The sequence below is a fragment of the Puma concolor genome, chromosome A2 (genome assembly GCF_028749965.1).
Source record: "Puma concolor isolate L17-30 chromosome A2, mPumCon1.1.hap2, whole genome shotgun sequence".
Classification (NCBI taxonomy): domain Eukaryota; kingdom Metazoa; phylum Chordata; class Mammalia; order Carnivora; family Felidae; genus Puma; species Puma concolor.
In genome coordinates, this window is record NC_141668.1 from 54,937,917 (window position 1) to 54,957,729 (window position 19,813).

A 19,813-nucleotide genomic window follows, 5' to 3' on the forward strand; every position below is an offset into this window, starting at 1 on the left:
AATTGAAGCCCACCAGATCTCACTGTCTGAAGAAAATATATGTATTTATAGAGGTAGATAGATGTACACAAATAGATAAATAGTACGATATCTTTCCATCTGTCACTTTTAGCTGTGTAACCATGCAGAGTCATTCTACTCAGACTCCCTGTCTCACTATCTGTACAGTAACGATAACAATAGCAGAACTGATTGCAGGAATGCTGTGATAGGAAGATTTCCTATGCAAAGCCCCGTTTTACTCCCTAGCATCTAGTAAAACAAGTTGATAGCTGTTTTTCATCATTGTTATTATTATTATTAGTTTTTTTTTTTTTTTCAAAGCTGCTCTGGCAATAATTTCTTTTCTATAACCAAGAGCTTCCCCATCCCCATAGTTCCTGGGCTAGAATGGATTGGCCTCACCCTCTCTCCTTCCTTCACAGACCTATTTGACTTCTGTTGTGTTTCTTTTCTTTTCTTTTCTTTTCTTTTCTTTTCTTTTCTTTTCTCTTTTTTTTTTTTTTTTTTTCAGAGCTTGTCTTAATTTGTGCTAAACACCTCTCAGGATAATGTCTTTTCGATCTGCTTATAGTCATTGCCTGTTCCATCCTGGAAGACTGAAAGCTATTATCATTCGCTTTTTCTAAGTATTTGTTTCTTCAGAAAAATAACCAAAGAAAATATCCATCACTGTTTTTAAGAGTTTATTACCATTTTTCAAGCATGTGAAAATGTGTCTTTCATGCTTTGCTATAATTTCTCTCCTGTCAGTGGCCACCTTCCTGACTTCACTGTGTGTCTTGATTTGGGTTCTTTCAAAAGCAATTATTGAGAGGAGGAACTCAGGGTGGAAAGTAATCTTTTTGGAAGGTGACCCTAGGAAGCATGGAGGGGGGATGAGAAATGAGACAGGGAAGGGAAGAGAGCTGATAAAGAATGTGTTGATGGACAGGTTAGTGCCACTGGGGCTCAGTCTTGTTTGGTTTCTGGGACACACTGTGTAGGATTTACCTCAGGATTGTCCCACCAAGGGCCAGGGAAACTGGTGTGTTTCTCCAAGTGGTGTCATTTATTAGTGGAGGGTTGTTCCCAGAGGTATGGTGTCTGGGCACCTACAGCCTGCCCTTGTGTTTCTGAGGCTGGAGAGAGACTCTTCATTAGAAAGACATGAGTGCTTGGGATAGGAAGCCATTGTTGCACATAGGAATTGCGCAATAAGGAAGAGGATGTGGTTGGGGACGGGCCGAGGGCATTTGGGCAGGGCACCAATGTAAAGCTTATTGGATTTTATTTTGGGTAAAAAAGACTCTTGGGTCGGTTAAGCGTCCGACTTCAGCCAGGTCACGATCTCGCGGTCCGTGAGTTCGAGCCCCGCGTCAGGCTCTGGGCTGATGGCTCGGAGCCTGGAGCCTGTTTCCGATTTCCGATTCTGTGTCTCCCTCTCTCTCTGCCCCTCCCCCGTTCATGCTCTGTCTCTCTCTGTCCCAAAAAAAATAAATAAAAACGTTGAAAAAAAAATTAAAAAAAAAAAAAAAAAGACTCTTGGGAAATCATTGATGGATTCATCAACAAGCCCAAAACTTTGGGAACACTGAAGGTGCACGAGTCTACCCCTGCAGGACAACAGGCCTCAACTACCGGCTTTCCTCTCTGCCTCCAAAATGCACGAAGGCTGCTGTGCACGTGCCAGGACTGTCTTCTTGGCTGGCTTGGGCTTGGACTTCCTCCACATGATGGTGCTGGGATTCAACTGCATTACCACCGGCTATGTCTACACCCAAGGGATTGTAGACTCCCTGCTTAGCATCCTCGGGGCCCTTTCAGCTTTATCTGGCCTGCCGGGCACAATGGTCTTCAGCAGGTTCAGGGGCACTATGGCTTGATCAGCACAGGAATCATCACATCCAGCTGGCCCCAGGTAGGCTGTCTGACACTGCGTCTTCTTTGTCTTTGCTACCGGAAGTCCTTTAGGTCTGACTGTTTTCTCACTTTCCCTAAGCCAGAATTCTTCTTCCAACCACGAGTTGCTAAAAGAGGATGAGGTACGTGTTTATTTCTTTGGAAGAAACATGAACCAGCCTATCCTTCTGGACTGCTCCTCCATCCATTGAACCAAATCACATTTCTGTTTGAAGGCAGGCAGGACCTGTAGCACCGAGTCTTACATCTCCACCATGTCGTTACTCTAGGGTATGATCCTGACAAGAATCGGTGAGGATGGGTCATGTGTGACATGGGATTCTGCAGACTGTGATGATGTTGAGGAATCTTAGAGGCATTTGATGGTTTCACCACTGTGCACTGTAAGTCTTTATCATTCATTCACCTAGAACATGTTACATGGAAAGAGCTGTCCTAGACACTGGAGATACTAGCGTGGTTTCATCAGACAAAGTCTTAGCCCCACGGAGCATACACTCTGGATGGGAGGCCATTGAGTAAATAGTTAACTACAGTCAACAATATGAAGTGATCGGAGCTATGTTGGGGGGAGGGCAGAAGATTGAGGACATATGGGAGGGACACCAAACCTGGTCTTTGGAGTTAGAGAAGCCTTCCTAGAGGGAGGCACAATTGAGAGACCCCTGAAGAACAAGCTGGACAGGTGACATGGAGAAGAAAGAGTGCTCTAGACCAGACAGGCAGTTGTACAGTTGCACAAAGGCTTTTTGAAATGTGAAGACACGGAAATTTGGGGAAGTGAAAGCTATTTCCTAGCTGTCAAGCACATAAATGCTACAGATGGCATCTACATGAAAGGAGGATTTTGATCTGGATCCTTCTCCATGGAGCTGGGGTGGAGGGACAGGAAAGAGGGCAGCTTGGTGGAGTTCAAACCTTCCTTAGCTGCCTAGGGGAGTGGAGGGGAATCCTTTCCCAGGACAAGGTGCCTAACTTTGAGGCTCTACAAGCTTGCCTGCTCTAAGAATCTGGTCTTGGAACTTTGCCACCAACCACATGCTGTTCATATGTGGCAGTGAGAACTTACCTAATTTGGTAAGGGTGTTTAGATTAAAAAAAAATTTTTTTTAATGTTTATTCATTTTTGAGAGACAGAGAGAGACAGACCATGAGCGGGGAAGAGGCAGAGAGGGAGACGCAGAATCCAAAGCAGGGTACAGGGTCTGAGTTGTCAGCACAGAGCCCGATGTGGGGCTCTAACTCACGAACTGCGAAATTGTGACCTGAGCCAAAGTTGGAAACTCAACCGACTAAGCCTCCCAGGTGCCCTTAAATTTTTATTAAAGTTTGATCAGTTGATGCATGGTGACTCCATCAGTGACATGTTGGGATCAGCAGTGATGGCAATGGAAATAGCTTAACAGCATAAAGTGTTTAGACCCAGCGATTAGACCTGCAGATTCCCAGCCTGGGCAGAATCTGGGCCTTGCTCTTAGACATGGGATCCCTGTTTCCACCCAAGCCTTGTTCTATCCCCCAAATCCAGAGTCATCACCTTCAAAGCCCCTCCCTGAGGTTGCAGCCCAGAAACAGTGGATTCCTCAAGCAGGTCAGAAATGCAAGGAGTGGAACGTGTGGTAGTGGGTGGCGGAAGGTGTGGATCGAAAACCAACTCTATCCTCTTCATTCATTCAACAAACCTCATCTGCTAACTCTAGGTCCTAGGTTTCGGTAAGGTCCCTGACCTCTAGGGACTCAGAGCTTTACCTTCTCACCTCTGGAGCCACAGTGGAGTGAGAGCATGGGGCTGGGGGATATTTGCATTATTTTTGCCAGGGAGGCCCAGAAACCCTTGGTCCACAGAAGCTTTGGAACACTGGGAGAGGGGAAATGAGGTGTTTGTAGATCGGATTCAAGAGATTATAGAACCATGGGCTAGCCTGGGAACCTCATTCCTCTGATGTAAAATATGTGTGTGAGAAAGAAATTGTGTTCCTAATTCTAAATGACTGATTAGAAACCTGTTCGTTCATCTGGAGTTTACCTAACCTCTAAAATATTTTAAGGGGGACAGTGCCTGAGCAGCTCAGTCAAGTTAACTGTCTGACTTTGGCTCAGGTCATGATCTCATGGTTCGTGGGTTCAAGCCCATGTTAGGCTCTGTGCTGATAGCTCCGAGCCTGGAGCCTGCTTCAGATTCTGTGTCTCCCTCTCTCTCTGCCCCTCCCCTCCTCACACTGTCTCTCTCTGTCTCAAAAATAAACACTAAAAATTTTTTTTAAAAAGATATTTTAAGTGAAGTACCTGACAAGTAGATTATTTTTTTTTAGTAGGGCATTTGGCTTGCACTTTTAGCCTTTAATTGCATGAACTACTGAAAGCAGATTGGCCATTTAAGATTTAGGCAATTCACATTGTGAAAATAAACTAGTTTGAAGGGGGGGGGTGGAGTGAAGTCCACTTGACTCTTCCTGAATCAAAGGAAATGATCACATTTGGAGAATGTGAAATATAATCAGAAATGCCTGTAATCTAGAGAGGCAGCATGACAGAAGCTTCCGGCTTTTCTCTACTGCAATAGTGGTTCTTTTTTTTTTTTTAATTCTTTAATGTTTATTTTCGAGAGAGAGAGACAGAGTGTGAGTGGGGGAGGAGCAGAGAGAGAGAGAGAGACACACACACACAGAATCTGAAGCAGGCTCCAGGCTCTGAGCTGTCAGCAAAGAGGCCAACGCGGAGCTTCAACTCACGAACCGTGAGATTGTGACTTGATCTGAAGTCAGATACCCAACCAACAGAGCCACCCAGGCACCCTCACAATAGCAGTTCTTTTTTGCTAATCCTTGATGAGGATTCCAGAGACACAGAACACTCTTGACACTCATGAAGGAGACAGTTCAGGACTTGAAGCCAGCCTGCCTGATGATGTTGGAAGTCACCTACGTTCCCTGTGTCACCATTTCCTTCTCCATCAGACAGGGTGGTAATGAGTGTCAGGGAGGTGACAAGCATAGGAGCTACTTATTAGAATGAATATGAGGACTCATCTTCAGTCGTCATCATTACTCTATTTTGGCTGTGATTCTGGTGCTTTCACAAGCATTGCTGTGTAAGGGTGGGTGTGGGCTGGGCCACGAGACGGAACCACGATGCTGAGTGAAATGGATGCTGTGTGGTTCCTGCACACTCACTGCCCACAGGTGCCCTTGACATTCATTCCTAGCAGAATCACAAATGACCTTGGGGTTGTGTGCTGTTGAAACTGCACACGTGAAAAGCACCAGTGCCCAAAAGTATACCTTTCTTGTGTGTGGGTTGGCATGGTCAGCACAGTCAGGTCTCTGTGGTGACTGGTTCTCTCACCAGGACGGGTGGCCTGTGGCCTGGCCTGCCTTGGCATTCGACTGGGTATCCCCAGGCCAGGTTCATCCGAGGCATTTGTTCAGTAAATACTTGTTTCCATTCTGATGGAAACTAAGTTACAGAACTCTGGCTACAACAAGACTGGGCACATTGCCCAAAAGTCACTTTGCTTTTTAAAATCTAGGAACTGTAACTCTTTATGCCTTCACTGTAGAAATAATTCTGTCAGTGCATAATTAGCTCTCACTTCTGTGGGCGCTTCCCATTGTACCACCGGGGCATTTTACAAATGCTTTCTACCTCTGTAAGCACTGCTTGCTAAGGGCTGGGGCTGGGGATTTGACTGGTAAGTTCTAGGTCAGAGTCTAGGGCAGGGCAAGGCCTTTGGCGGTCCACACCCCCAGAGACTGAGAGGCCATGCTGGGTGGTCAGTGTATCCTTGAGGCTGGGGGGCTGGCCACAGCCAGGTGGTGGCCACAGCAGGATGGCAAGGGCAGTGCAGGAGGACAGAAGGCCTGGCCAGGGCTTTGCAAAGGCAGGTACTGAAGGACACAAGCATATTGAATCCAAATAATTCTTGAGTTCAGAGCTAAGTCCAGGAATCAGGGCAGGGGCAACCAGGAGGCCTCTATAGAGTCAAGGCTGGATCTCTGGGAGAATCTAGAAGGCCAGCTGAGTGGAAGACCTACCAGACAGACAGCAGCTGTGACAGTGCCCGTGCAGGCAGGGGTGAGAACCCCTAGCGTCGTCACTCACAGACAGCAGTGGTTCAAAGTGTGGTTGAAAGTAGGGGTACGAGGAGAGAGGAGGCTGATCCTTGCTGTGCTAAACCAGGAGCAGTGAGGGAAAGTCTGGAATTGGAACTAGGTTGGAAGGTGAAGACGTTGCTCTCTGTCCTAACCATTTTTGGAATGGAGGCATCAGTAAATACACCCCACATGAAATTATATTGCTAGGTAGTGATGATGTGGTGATGGTGATTTAAAAAAATACTTACAACACCACAAATTATGACGGTAACATGCAGAAATGGCCAGGCATGATGCTACACACTTCACAACACCGTTTCATATAATCCTCCAGTGAGATAGTGCTCTAAACGTTCCCATTTCACAGATGAGGAAATAGAGCCACAGAAATCTTCATTTATCCACAAGACAATGCCATTCAGTGTCAGAGCTGAAATTCTGTCCGCGGTCTCTGATACCTGTTTACACTTACTCTCCCCCAACACTGCTTCCCTGTAGGTCTCTGGTCCTTTGACCTCACTGTGACCCAGCTTCTCCAGGAGAACATTCCAGAAGCAGAGCGAGGGGCTGTGAATGGTGGGCAGTGCTCCCTGAACTACCTCATGGACACCATTCACTTTGTCCCTGTCGTATTGGCCCCACGGCCTCAGCTGGTTTGGCGCACTGGGGTTGCTATTTGTAACCATGGGGCACGTGCTGTACTTTTTTTTTTTTTATGGGAGGAAGTATAACGTTACAAATGGCTATTCTCAGAAGACAGCGAAGAAGGGCACTTCAGTCTGACAGGTAGACAGCACCTCTGAGTGCTCAGAGCTCTGGCCCCGTCTCATTCTGAGCGTTTGCAGTGATGTCCCCGCCTTGCTGCCGGGGACCTGCCTTGTTCTACTGCCCCATCGGAGAGCACCCGCATCAAATGCACCTTTGCAGCGATGGGTAGTTGGAAATGGGTCTGACTCACCGCGTGCCTGTTAACTGAACTGAGATTCCACTCCAGACAGCTGGGAGGGGCTTGTTTTACTTTTGCCAACAGAGCAACTCAGTGTTCCCAGGTTTGTATTGTTCTTTGGGGTCTAAAATTAGTCAAAGTCTTTTGGACAATCTTAGAACTAGAGAGAGTGGAGCATGTTTGGTCTCAATTCCTTGGATATGGGGTTTTATTTTAAAATTTTTTTTTAAAAGTTTGTTTATTTTTGAGACAGAGACAGAGCATGAATGGGGGAGGAGCAGAGACAGGGAGACAGAATCCGAAGCAGGCTCCAGGCTCCGAGCTGTCTGCACAGAGCCGGATGCAGGGCTTGAACCCATGAACCGTGAGATCACGACCTGAGCTGAAGTCAGACACTTAACTGAGTGAGCTACCCAGGTGCCCCTAATATGGGTTTTTTGTTTTACAGGTGGATTGAGAATGTTCTTTGATGTGGTAGGAGCTCCTCATGAGGCCTGAAGCTATTTATTGAAGAAGTAGATCATTGTAACAATCTAACTAGGGATCCAAACTAGGGATCTGATGGTACCGCAGCAGACTTGGGCAGGTTCGGCCTCAGTGAGCAAGCTAAGACTTCCGGTTCAGCCATCTCTGGCTAAGAAAAGCACAAATTTGTGATGAGCAAATTTTGAATTTCTGGCTGCTTACAATCAACAGTAAAACTAGCTTTTGAGAGGCTTAAAAGAAAAGAGAAATTATATATATATATATATATATATATATATATATATATATATATATATATATATATATATGCTTAAAATAACACTGAATTGCTGTTTTGTAAGTGTTGTAACATACAAGTTCACCTAGAAGTGAAAACAAGGAAGCTGGCAAATAAGCCTCTACAGGCCTGTATGTCTATCTGAGAAGCTTTGCGCGTGTGGGGTCTGGCCTGTAGCACACTCAGTAGCACCTAAGCGGGCTGGTATTGTTGGGAATGACATGTTCTTTTCTTTTTTTTAAAGTTTATTTTGAGAGATAGGGGGGAGGGGGATGGGAGCAGGGGAGGGGCACAGTGAGAGAAGGGGAAGAGAATCCCAAGCAGGCTCCGCACTGTCAGCGCAGAGCCTGCTGTGGCTTGAACTCACCAACTCTGAGATCGTGACCTGAGCTGGAATCAAGAGTCAGATACTCAACTGACTGAGCCACCCCGGGAATGACATTTTCTAAGACAGGGTTTCTTGGGCTCTGCACTATTGACATTCTGGTGCAGACAGTCCTTTGGGGTCTGTCCTGCACATTATAGGATATTTTGCAGCATCTCTGGCCTCTGCTCACAAGATCCCAGGAGCACCCCTCACCCACACAATTGTGAGAGTCAAAAGTGTCTTCAGACAATACAAAGGTCTCCATTCCAATACAAAGGAGGGGGAAAATGTCTTTCCCCATCCCATCTCCTCTAAAGAATCACTCCTTTTTTTTTAATTTTTTAAATGTTTATTTATTTTTGAGAGAGAGACAGAGTGTGAGTGGGGGAGGGGCAGAAAAAGAGGGAGACACAGAATCCCAAGCGGGGTCCAGGCTCTGAGCTGTCAGCACAATGCCTGATGTGGGGCTCGAACTCACAAACTGTGAGATCATGACCCGAGCTAAAGTCGGATAACTGACTGAGCCACCCAGGTGCCCCCCCCACCCCTTTTTAAGCTTATTTGTTTATTTTGAGATAGAGATGGAGAACCAGCGGGGAAGAGGCAGAGAGAGAGGGGGGAGACAGAGGATCCAAAGCGGGCTCAGTGCTTGACAGCAGAATCACTGCTTAAGAGTAATGTCTCAAGGGAAGAATCCACCTATTGTTAAGAGACAAATGATAAAAAGTCATTGTTACCAGTAAGGAAACTACGAAAGGGGATTTTACACACAGATCTGCTTTTTAGACCTAAGTGAAATGAGGGAAGGGGAGAATTTTGTGGAATATTTTGCTTAACCTAAGGTAGTTTTTAAAAACTGTACTTTATGTAAAGTTCTGGTAATAGTTATGATGTCACCTCCCCTGCCCAGTCTTGACTCTTCCATTAAAAGTGAAAGATTACTACAGATACAAGCGCATGCATGCACACACACACACACACACACACACACACACACAAGCCCCAAACTAAATAGGTCAAGAAATCAGAAACATACGGACCTAGAAATCCATATGTCCTTCATATGGATTCTTCATTAAGGAAGTTTTATTTTGTGGACCTGTAGCACACCAAGTCCCTGGATGATTCTAATGAACACAAAAGTACTTGCCCATAGTCTTAGAACAAAAGTATTTAATAAATACATCCTGAAGCCTTTTATTTACAATCCCCAGAAGCGCTAGCAGCCTGAGGGTAGAATTGATGTCAAGTCTTGTAAGTGGCACTGGCTCCCTCCTCCTGCACCCTGGAAAGAATAGCTGCCTACCTATTGTCAGTTCTGTGTTGTAAGTAGTAATTTTGCTCTTGCTTTTCCACCAGGTCCTGTAATAGGATGGCAACATCCTTCTCTCTATTGGATTGTGGAACCACTATCCCTGTGGTTCCCATGAATGTTTTGATTCATGTTTAAGAAACAGAAATATAATGCAAATAGCATTTATATAATTTTCATAATACAGTTCCTTTAACCCAGCATCCAAAATATCATTTATAGTCAATATAAAATTGAGATATTTTACATTCTTTTTTTAATGTGAATTCTCCCAAAGCTGATGTTTTTTAGACCTCAGTGCGTGTGAGTTTGGAGTAGTCATGTTTCAAGTACTCGGTAGTGACATGTGGCCAGTGCCTACTGTATTAGACTGCAGTTTGGACTCTATGATGATTCCCAAAGTTCCACATATTTCTCCAGCACAGAAGGTCTATAAATGATACAGTGTGCTTTACTCTGCTTTAAGAGTGGGGGTAGCATGCCAGGGCATTTGTTCAACCGGGAAACCAATGGTATGAGGCTCCGATCCATTAACTGCACCATTCTGCTCTGCTCCCAGAAACAAATCATTGTGATGTCCATCAGCCTGATTTGACTGGATTTAGTCTCTTTATCTCTGAAACAGATTGATGTGGAGCTGTCCTTCTGGAAATGCAGATGGCGATGGTGGGGAGTACCTCAAGAAATTAGCCCCTCACAATACAGATAAACTCCACTAGGGGGCCCTCTAGTCAATGGTTGCATAGTCCCGGATTGGGATAAATCACAATTTTATAACAATATATCTAAATCAGGACTTTTCAGTTCACGAATACGCAGTAAATTTTGGAAAGGGAAACTTTATGAGTGCAAAATAAAGATAAGCCTTTCAAATACATATCTGGCTGTTTGTTTACACAATCTCAACATGGCTTTTCTCTGAAGAGGTGTTATCCCTTTGGCTTGGCAAGGAGCTGGGGTCACTGGCCGACTGACCTCACAACTCAGATCCATCAGTCTCTACCATCTCTGTATCCTTGTTTAGTCATGCAGACACCTTTTCTGTTCTACTTTGTTCAAGATACTTGAGATCATGAGGGGGAAAAAGCATTAGGTTTTTTAGGTTTAGGTTCCAGGTTCCAGGGAGCCTAGAATGCAAATGACCCCACTCCCTCCTCCTTTTCCATTTTAAATTTATATTTAAGTGCCAAATAACAAATTTGCCAACTGGCTCTTTTCTCCAGCTCCTAGGAGGCTCAGAGCCAAGCTGGCAGGAGACTAATGCAGGAGGTCTAATGGCTTGGCTTTATAATCCTCCTCTTCCTGCTGAGCTTTTATCCCTTTTTCTAATTATTGTATTGTTTGCTGTTTATTTAGAAACCACCCTAACATTCAGGGAATGTGGTAGTGATGGGGGGGGGGCGGGTAAAAATAGATATAATCATCTCTTCATAGCTTGTCCCAACAATTGAATCTTTCAGCTATTGACTCAGATACTAAGTGAAATTTTTCCTTCTAACAGAAGTTAACGGGGGCACATTCTAACTGGCTTCATCCGACATAGTGATGTGGCTAAGTCATACCATGAAAGCACCATAAAACAGGAATCATCTATCACAGGGCTTAACCAACACACAAGAGAAACAATAAATATTTGCCGAATTGTGAAAATATTTCAGGTTTCGGAAACCTCAAAAGTACTTGAGTTTGGAACACTCACTTGAACTACAAACGGTTGTTTTTTTTTTTTTTTTAAGAACCCAAAATTACTTGTAGTAAGTAACACTATAGAGTGTCTAGGTCAAAAATGGGATATGCCCATTCTTGAAATCAAATTATGGGGCCCTACCTACCTGAACCAACAACAACAGAGTAACTGTGATATTGGGCAAGTAATATCTGAGGATAGCGACTGGAGTTCTTAAGATACTGCATTTTCAGTGAAAGCATAACAATTGGCATAAAGTTATATTTCAATCTCATCTTCTTTTGCAGTCCTAAGGAAAGATTCTCTTCAAGCCCAGCCTCCTCCCTTGGAGTTAATAAGCCCTCTTTGAAAACATTTCATTCAACTCCAGACTTGCTTCACTTCTCAGAGCACTTGAGCACAAACTGGCTGGAAGAACGGTCCTATTGGCCTCGGCCCGTCTTAGCTGTGCTCAACACGCAGGTGTGTGCTGTGCCAAGGAGGGCAAGGTGACTCTGCAGGACTGTGGGGTAGGCTCCAGCTCCTCAGCCCATCTTCTTTGGGGTTTACTAGACTCATTTAGCCAAGGTATTGGGCAACTGTATTGTCATCATGGAGGGGGTTTGGGGGAGACAGAGCAGGGAATGTTCTCAAGCCTGGCATCTGAAGAGCATTGCTGGCTCTTCCTGCAGGCAACACAGCACAGCAACAGCTGTCAGAAGTACACGTGGTCTCAGGGCAGGGCGCAACAGGCTGAGATTACACCTCCTCATTACCTACAGTAAAGAACAATGACTCACAACCAATACCCGGCCCATCCTTCCTTTCAAAAGCGTCCTTGAACATCCGCAGAGAAAAAGGGAAAGCTCAGACTGGTTTTTTTCAGGAGTAAACCGCATGACTTAGGCATTAAGCTTTGAGATCAACCCAAGCCCAATAACTTAGCAGCTAGAACCTCACTTCATTTCCCAAATCCCTTGGCTAGTCATTTATCAGTCAAGGCCATTCTAAATTTTCTTGGAATGGGAAATTGCCAGTGTGGAAAGCAAGGCTATCAGGAACCCGAAATGGTGCCGAGCAGGTTACAGGGCAAATACAGGGCAGCAATTTCCACACTCCATGTGGCCACTAAGAATGGACAGTCCAGAGACTGAAGGCAAAGTGCCATGCCAGACTCAGTGAGACTGAAAATGTAGCTGTTAAGACAAGGAATGTGTTGTTGTCTGGAATATCCATAAGGAGAAATTCTATATCCTTGACAGGCAAACCAATATATACCTTTTGATTTTCTCAGGTATTATATTGTGTGCACAAGTCACTTATGTGACTTACACCCCAAAATGTTTTGATGTTTTTGCCACTTTTAACACCTCGCTAAATCATTCAAGTGCTGACCCAAGACCATCTTTTCATAGATTTCACTGGAAATGTCATTAAGATGCCAGAAAAGTTAAGTTTTAAAAATCACATTTATTGAAGTGTAGTTTACATTTAGCAAAACACACCCCTGAAATTTGACAAATGCGAGTGCCACCATAATCAAGATATAAAACACTTCCGGGGCTCAGTTGGTTAAGTGTCCGACTTCAGGTGAGATCATGATCTCAATGTTTGTGGGTTCAAGCCCCGCATTGGGCTCTGTGCTGACAGCTCAGAGCATGGAGCCTGCTTGGGATTCTGTGTCTCTCTCACTCTGTGCCCCTCCCCCGCTCACACTCTGTCTCTCTCTCAAAAATAAATGTTTTAAAAAAAGATATAAAACACTTCTTCAAAACTCACTCATGCCCCTTTGCAACCTACCCTTGCTGATCGTTACTAAGCCATTAATCTGTTTTCTGTCAAAAGGATCAAATTTGGGGCGCCTGGGTGGCGCAGTCGGTTAAGCGTCCGACTTCAGCCAGGTCACGATCTCCCGGTCCGGGAGATCGAGCCCCGCGTCAGGCTCTGGGCTGATGGCTCGGAGCCTGGAGCCTGTTTCCGATTCTGTGTCTCCCTCTCTCTCTGCCCCTCCCCCGTTCATGCTCTGTCTCTCTCTGTCCCAAAAATAAATAAACGTTGAAAAAAAAATGTAACAAAAGGATCAAATTTAATCGCTGAAATAATGTATTATGGAAAAATTTGTATGCATATAAAATTATTTTTATTTATTAAAAAAAACTGTTTTAAACATTTATTTATTGTTGAGACAGTGTGAGTGGGGGAGGTGCAGACAGAGAGGGAGAGACAGAATCTGAAGCAGGCTCCAGGCTCTGAGCTGTCAGCACAGAACCCAACGTGGGGCTCGAACCCACGAACTATGAGATCATGACCTGAGCTGAAGTTGGATGCTTAACTGAGAGAGCCACCTAGGCACCCCTGAAACTGTATTTTTAAAAGGATGCTTTGAAATGTATCTTTAGGGCAGTCAAAGGAATAGGATTTAAAAATAATCTTTGCAAATTAAGGCACAAGTGACAGTGTTGTTAAGACAGTTGTAGAATAGTCTAGTTACTATGTCAAACTTCAGGCTAGGGCTGTTGGCAGAAAGGCTAAATAATAGAACAGAATTCTACAAAATTCTCTATGGTGCTGGTAGATATATGTTCTTACAGATATTTGGCACCTTCTCAAAATTCACCCCTGCTACTACCATGAAAGGGACAAAGAGAGCAAAAGCCTCTATTCAATCACCATATGTTCAAATACACTGTATCTACTTGAAAAGCTTCTTTCAAACACCACGATTGTCTTTCGAGCACCAGACCTGTAAAAGAAGTATCACAACAGGTAGTTAGATCGGCAATTATGAAATAAGATGTGCTATTAAGAAAATAAACAGTGGTTTCTAGACCATGTTTACAAAAGCTGTGCAGCAGGTAAGTTAATAGAATTCCCCAACATACTACGCATTGTCAACTCAGACTTAGTAATGTTCTCATAAAAAAGTGAATTTTTAACTCAAACCCTATCTTACTAAAAGCTCAAAATGGTCACCATAGGGAAAGATACTTTGAAAGATTAAATGCCAATTACTTAAAAATCCATTAAAAATAACCTTTTCTTGGCATAATAAAGTACTGCCTATTTATTACAGGCTTTCCCCCCTTCATATCTAAGACATACTTTCTAAAGGGAGGAGGGATGTGACTGCAGGTAACTAATTCCTATGAAGTTGGCCTCAGGTAAATCCTTTAACCCATCAGAGAAGCATATCCAATCAGATTAAGAGTCCTCATCCTTGGCCAAGAATTCGATTCAGCTATTTAATAACAAATTATCTCCATTTGGTCCATACCTGAAGTTCATCAGCATCTTGAACTGGACTGTGCCTGATAGAAAAGTGAGAAGAACAACGTTAAGAATATCAATGAACTCTTTATGATTTGGGTTTTTTTGTTTGTTTGTTATGTAAAGAGCGTCTTTTATTGTGGTTACCTACTAGTTACCTCGAAGACTAAAAAGCTACCTTTGAATAGAATTCCCATATAAAGGCTTTCTCCAAATTTCCTCACACTTGGGAAATCTCCTTGGTAATTTCCAGCCAGGAGTAAAATAGAACAGTGAATTAAGTTCCTATCATCTGGAATTCTATGTAATATAATGTCAGCACCCACGACATGTCCAACTTGACCCTTACATTAGCATGGAACAGTATCAATTTTAGAAAAAAACAAAACAAAACCTGAAATGTTACTGGCAACAGTTTGTACCTAGGAAACACTAAAACAAGCTCTAAACAGATTTAAAAACCAAAGGAAGCCTGAAACTTGTTGACCACGCAGAAGCAGACAGAGCCCAGCAAGTTGAGAACAGTTCTCGGCACTTGCTCAGTTTCCACTACCCTTAAATAGACACTGGCTCAAGCTGCTGTTTCCTCGTCATGGTGCCTGGCTCCCTCAGCCCGTGTTTCTCTCTCACATGGAACTGTTGAAACAGTTTGGCTCAAGAGGAACCCCCCACCACATAAAGCAATTGTAAACCAAAGCCTGACCATTACATTTCCCCGTGTTGCAGTGCTAGTCACCAGACTGAGGGACTCAGGACAGGGAAATCTGTCCCTGTGCTCTGGGGTAATAGATATGGCTGGAAAAGGGATGCCTACAGCACAGCTTGCTCCCCCCGCCCCTTTAAAAGCACGATAAAATGGGATGTCCCATTCAGTTTCCTGGTCAGTAATATCAGTTATTTCCTAATAGGTAAAAAGGTCTTTCATAACTCTACGGGCAAACATGTAACCCCCAGAAGCCTCACGTTTCAAGAGATTACTAAGTGATACTTAGGATATCTACAAAGATTCCTTCATTCACTCAACTCTAAATTTAGATCTTTACAAAGTTTACTAAATCCGGAGAACAACCGTTTCTATAGCATGGGTGCCAGCGTCTTGCTGGACACAAATCAGAATCCCAATGGTTCATTTTTTCCCGGGACAGAAAACCATGACGGGCTTCGCACCCTGAAAATGTTGGAAGAGGGTCCTGCGCTGCATACGGTACTGGTCGCTCCAGAAAAGGTGAAATCTGGGGCAGAAAACTGCAGGCAGGACTCACAGCAGTTATCATCCCCCGCAAGACGAACCCCAGACCTTTCAAAAAGCCAAACCACCCTGAAAAGTGGCAACTGAAAGGCATTTGTGGGGAGTGGCTGTCAGAGCGCAATTGCCGCCGTTTGTTGCTAGCACACTAATTAAGCTGCTCCGCACGCAAAGTTAAAGCGCTCAGATCCACATCTGGCTCATTTTCCAAACTGGTTACGTCGGGCTCATGGTAACACCAGGCAGGCGGGAGCCCGGAGCGAGCCAAGAGCACCGACTCCGACCCGGTTGGGCGCCTTCCGCCCCGCAGCTGCATTCTCCAAAAGTTATTTTTTCTTTGAAAAGGGCACTTGAAACTCCCAGTGGCTTGGAGCCCTTGAGCATAGAGGCCACAGGCACCAGAGATGAGGGGACCAGGGGCGCGGTAGGCTGGGGGCCGGGGAAAGGCGCCACAAGGGTGCTTCCCAGGAAGTAAGGGTCCCCGACTCCACGAGGACGTCCTCACCCCAGAGGAGCCCTCATGGGGGCTCCTTCCCCGGGATCGGGGGCCTCTCCCGAGGGGGCGCCAAGCTGAGGCCGAACCCGCGTCATGGACGCCCGGGCGAGGCGGGCACAGGGACCCAGAGAGAGACCCCAGACCACGTGGCCGGTTCCGGCGTCGGGCCGGTCCGAAGACACTCACCGAGTCGCACACCGCGTCGGAAAAGGGAAGGCGCTGGAGAGACGAAGTTTAAAAGGGGCTTGGGCGGTCGGCACCCCGAGACAACCAACCAAAAATTACCCTCAGCGCCCCTCCCGGCCTAGTAACCGCCCAGCCTGCGCCGCCCAGAGGCTCGCGCGCGCCCCCTGCAGGCGACTCACGTTCCCCAGCCCTGGCCTCGGAGCCGGCGGACTCAGCACGCTTGCCTGAACACCTCTCTGTGTGGGTGTTCATTTAGACCACGCTGCAGGTTTGATGAAGCTCCTGGCATCAAATCAAATAATGTTAGGTATGTAACCGCCTGCCCCGCCCCGAATTCCATGCCTTCCCCCAGGGTGGTCTGCAAGTCAAGAAAGTACTGCCGGACAGGACCCGCAGTCTCCAGCCTTGTGCTTACGTTGAGTTTTATCCTTAATTTGTTTTTCGAATTTTGAGATTTGAGGCTTCCTAAACTGGGGCACTTGAGATTATTTTGGTTGGAGGGACTGTTTAGTATGATAGGTATGTTTTGAGTGTTTACTGTGCCAGGCAATGTGATTGGTGCTGGGGGGTATAAAGTGGAATGAGAAACTGCACCTGCCCTCAGAAAACATAGAGTGACGTTCAATTGTTGATAGAAGCCCACTCACTGTGCCCATGGCACAGCGCAGACCACTGAGCCCAGCCTGCTAAGGGGTCAGGGAGGGCACCTTGGAGGAGGGGTACTGATGGTGCGTCTAGCATTCCCAGCAGGAATCTGACTGCACCTCGAATATTGGAGAATATTTGGTAAAAATCAAAGAGGCCAAGAGAATTAAAGAGGAAGTATAGAGTAGAAGCATTGAGTAGAAGTCAGCTAGAGTTTTCTCTAGTGGAGTAGAGCCAGCCTTAGGGTGATCTCCAGAAGCTGAGTTGTCATGATGGTGGAATGTAAGCTCCATAAGGACTCCGTTTCCTTCTCTGCTGGCTCCCCAGAACTGAGCATAGTGCCTGGAATATACTTGGGTCAGGAGGAAATTACTCCAGGAAAAGACATTCGCCATTTATCCCCCCAAATAGTTGAGTATTCATGCTGTCAAACTCTTGAAGGCTCATAACGGTGGTAGTGATGGGGTCTTATCCTAGGCTGTAACTTTCCTGGGTCACCTTGAATGTGAATTTATCTCTGCATTTCCGGTACATGGCCAAGGGCTTGGTGTGCTGTAAGGGCTTGATAAAACATGCTGAATTTCCTTTCCTGGCATGTATTTGGCCTGTCGTTCAAACACACTTATAGAGAAGGTATCCTGGGGCCTCTGGAGGTGTTGGGCATTTCTCTGGCTAGTTTTGCTGCTGCTAGAGGGGAACCTTATCCCCACCACCGCCATGATTCTCTGTGGAGAAACTTCTGCTGGATAATGCCGCAAACCTCTACCTATCCTTTTCTCATTCCTTTTCAGAACAAGAAGGAATTTCAATAAAATCCAGTGTTAATATGAATTTTGAGAGCATGCAAATTAGGGTAGGCTTGTTAACTTTCATTCTCTACCTGTCCTCTGTTCTCAATGGAAGAGTCTAAGATTCTTCTCTGATGGGAGGGGAAACAGGGGCTAAGAAGTGACCATTGGAAGCCATTGAGGGTTTTCTTGGTTCAGTATACAATCAATTGGGTACATTGTAAGTGTCATTACCTTTACTTCTGTGCTTTCTTTATAGTCCTAACTAAATGAAAGGTAGTATTTCTCTGTAACCGTGCAGTAATGATCCTGCATTTTACACATTTAAAATTTTTGGCTCCCAAGTATGTCATGGCAGATAACATCCAGTGGCTCATTCTCTTCAAGGAAGAGCAAATCCATTAGAAGGCTATAAACTGAAGATTCGTGTTTTTTCTTCCCTCACTGCCCAGGATCGGTGTAAGGGAATGGTGACTCAAGGTCTAGACTGGGACCCTGAGAAGAACAGACTAAACTCTGAAGAACTAACATTAGTAAATATTAGTAGTAAAGCCAACACTTCAATTTCCATTCTGTGTTTTATTCTGTGTTGGTTCTGGATGCAGAAGGGGCAGAAAGCAACTTATTTATCACCCTCCTCAAACCCTGCAATTGCCTGATCCTATCCCCAGGAGATGCCAAGTCTTACTTGTTCGCAATGAACTGACATCAGACACAGATCTAGGGCATTTGCTTTCACAAATTAATTGGCCCATTCATTTACTTTCATCTTTGTGTTGAATGCACATTTTATTGTGTTGGAGAGTCAGGAGATAAAGCAATTGCAGACATTATTTATGATTTGAATGATTACTCTAGTTGGGTAACATTTTAATTGGCATCATTGGGCCAGTTGCCACATGCAGGTCTCTGCCTATCAGCCTACCTTTTCCAAGCAGCTGTAGGCTTGTTTTCAAGCCAAGAGAGAATGTCTGCGCCCACTGAAGTTTATTGGTTTCATCTGCCTAAATAAACTTGTGTGGCTGATTTTGGCAATTAAAAGGTGTACTTGTACATGTCCTGGAAGCACTGGGATATAGATGCACTTGTTTCTTTCCCCACATGGTTACAAAACAGACTATTAAAAAAAAAAAAAAAAACCCTTTTAGGCTGGATGGCGACATGCAGAAGAATAAAACTGGACCACTTTCTTACACCATACACAAAAATAAATTCAAAATGGATGAAAGACATATATGTGAGACAGGAAACCATCAAAATCCTAGAGGAGAACACAGGCAGCAACTTCTTTGACGTTGGCCATAGCACTTCTTATTAGACACATCTCTGGAGGCAAGGGAAACAAAAGCAAAAATGAACCATTGGGGCTTCATCAAAATAAAACAAAACTTCTGCACAGTGAAGGAAGCAATTAAAACTAAAAGGCAATCTACAGAATGGGAGAAGATATTTACAAATGACCTATCTGATAAAGGGCTAATATCCAAAGTCTATAAAGAACTTTTCAAACTCAACACCCCAAAAATAAATAATCCAGTTAAGAAATGGGCAGAAGACATGAACAGACATTTCTCCAAAGAAGACATCCATATGGCTAACAGACATGTGAAAAGATGCTCAACATCACTCCTCATCAGGGAAATACAAATCAAAACCACAATGAGATACCACCTTACACCTGTCGGAATGGCTAAAATTAACAACTCAGGAAACAACAGATGTTGGTTGGCAAGGATGTAGAGAAAGGGGAACCCTCTTACACTGTTGGTAGGGATGCAAACTGGTGCAGGCACTGCGGAAAACAGTATGGATTAAAAATAGGGGGCGCCTGGGTGGCGCAGTCGGTTAAGCGTCCGACTTCAGCCAGGTCACGATCTCCCGGTCCGGGAGTTCGAGCCCCGCATCAGGCTCTGGGCTGATGGCTCGGAGCCTGGAGCCTGTTTCCGATTCTGTGTCTCCCTCTCTCTCTGCCCCTCCCCCGTTCATGCTCTGTCTCTCTCTGTCCCAAAAATAAATAAAAACGTTGAAAAAAAAATTAAAAAAAAAAAAAATAGAACCACCCTGGGACCCAACAATTGCACTACTGGGTATTTAACCAAAGGATACAAAAATACTGATTCAAAGGGGGCACATGC

General features: G+C 44.9%; 1 long non-coding RNA gene and 1 other non-coding gene across 2 annotated transcripts; both read right to left on the bottom strand.

The window, feature by feature from the left end:
- Window positions 1-13,167: 13,167 nt before the first annotated feature.
- Window positions 13,168-16,485, bottom strand: LOC147583207 (uncharacterized). The gene is made up of 3 exons (XR_015246369.1): window positions 16,246-16,485; window positions 14,325-14,358; window positions 13,168-13,793 (listed from the first exon to the last, which is right to left on the bottom strand). It is a non-coding gene; the product is annotated as an uncharacterized LOC147583207 (long non-coding RNA).
- Window positions 14,203-14,274, bottom strand: LOC112867100 (small nucleolar RNA SNORD93). Its single transcript, XR_003224162.1, has one exon. It is a non-coding gene; the product is annotated as a small nucleolar RNA SNORD93 (small nucleolar RNA).
- Window positions 16,486-19,813: the final 3,328 nt, after the last annotated feature.